The sequence below is a fragment of the Triticum dicoccoides genome, chromosome 2B (genome assembly GCF_002162155.2).
Source record: "Triticum dicoccoides isolate Atlit2015 ecotype Zavitan chromosome 2B, WEW_v2.0, whole genome shotgun sequence".
In the NCBI taxonomy this organism is placed as follows: Eukaryota; Viridiplantae; Streptophyta; class Magnoliopsida; order Poales; family Poaceae; genus Triticum; species Triticum dicoccoides.
This window is the reverse complement of record NC_041383.1, coordinates 390,458,291-390,459,434: the sequence shown is the minus strand read 5'-3', so window position 1 is coordinate 390,459,434 and position 1,144 is coordinate 390,458,291. Positions and strand designations below refer to the sequence as shown.

Sequence of the window (1,144 nt, the reverse complement as noted above, 5' to 3'; positions counted from 1 at the left end):
ACAAAAGCCTTGTCTTTGGACTCAATGATAGAAGAAGAGTTTATACAAGAAAACAGACGAGCACACCCGATGTTACAACACAACGCTACTAAACGCCAGCAGTATCAACAGCCGGGAACAACGCAGCTAGGCCGCTTGCGCCCGTCGTTGCCCAATGTCTGGCTTCCATCCTAATCGTGTCAAGGAGGCTAGATAGGATGAGTTGGGCGCTGACGGAGATGGCTGCATTGTGGTGCTTCTAGATGCACCAAGCCACCAGCATGATGGCACGACGTGCCCTTTCGGGCCAAGGTCTGGAGTGAGAGGCAAGTAGCCAGCCACCAGTCCACGAAGATATCCCCTGCCTCGGGAGGTCGAGCCGTCAATCGGACCTAGAAAAGCACCTCGTCTCCATAGTCTGATCCCCTGCCACACCGTGTGCGTGAAGGAGCAGCCTGTGAGTGTTGAAATATATTGCCCGCCTCTCTACATCAGTTCAGACTTTTGGATGAACTAGCTGAAGCATGAATTCAAAATGGTATCAGAGCCAAGAGGTCTTGAGTTCAAGACTCTGCCAACGCAGTATTAAATAAAAAAGATTATGCGGTCGTCGATCCCACATCTAAGGACTAAAACAGCCTAGACGTGAGGGGTGTTAAGCTTCACAAACCAGCCAACGCAAACAAAAGTCCGAACTGGTGGAAAGGGCTAGGCAATCCACATATATACTTTAACACCCCGTCTCACGTGTGACGCGGGAAGTTAACATGTGGATAGACTCAGAGGTATGGCTCAAGAGGCCTATATGTGGACACAAATGGGGGCAACAACAATTTTTGGATAATTGCGAAAGCCGGGATTTGAACTCAAGACCTTAGCTCTGATACCATGTTAAGCTTCATGCACTAACCAACACAACCAAAAGTCTGAATTGATGGAAAGGGCTAGGCAATCCAGATATACAACAAGGGGGAGTGTTGAAATATATTGCCCGCCTCTCTACATCAGTTCGGATTTTTGGATGAACTGGCCGGAGCATGAATTCAATAGTGAGGAGATGAGCCATCGTCTCCATAGTCTGATCAGATATGACGCAACAGGGTGCTGCTGCAGACCACGGCGCGCCAGGCGCTCGGAGTCCAGCAACGATCTGGGCAAGCCATTC

General features: G+C 49.6%; 1 protein-coding gene across 1 annotated transcript in view; it reads right to left on the bottom strand.

Annotated features, from left to right (window-relative positions):
* The window catches only part of LOC119363822 (WPP domain-associated protein-like), a 7,231-nt gene that overhangs the window by 749 nt on the left and 5,338 nt on the right, over positions 1-1,144 (bottom strand). The window lies entirely within an intron of this gene.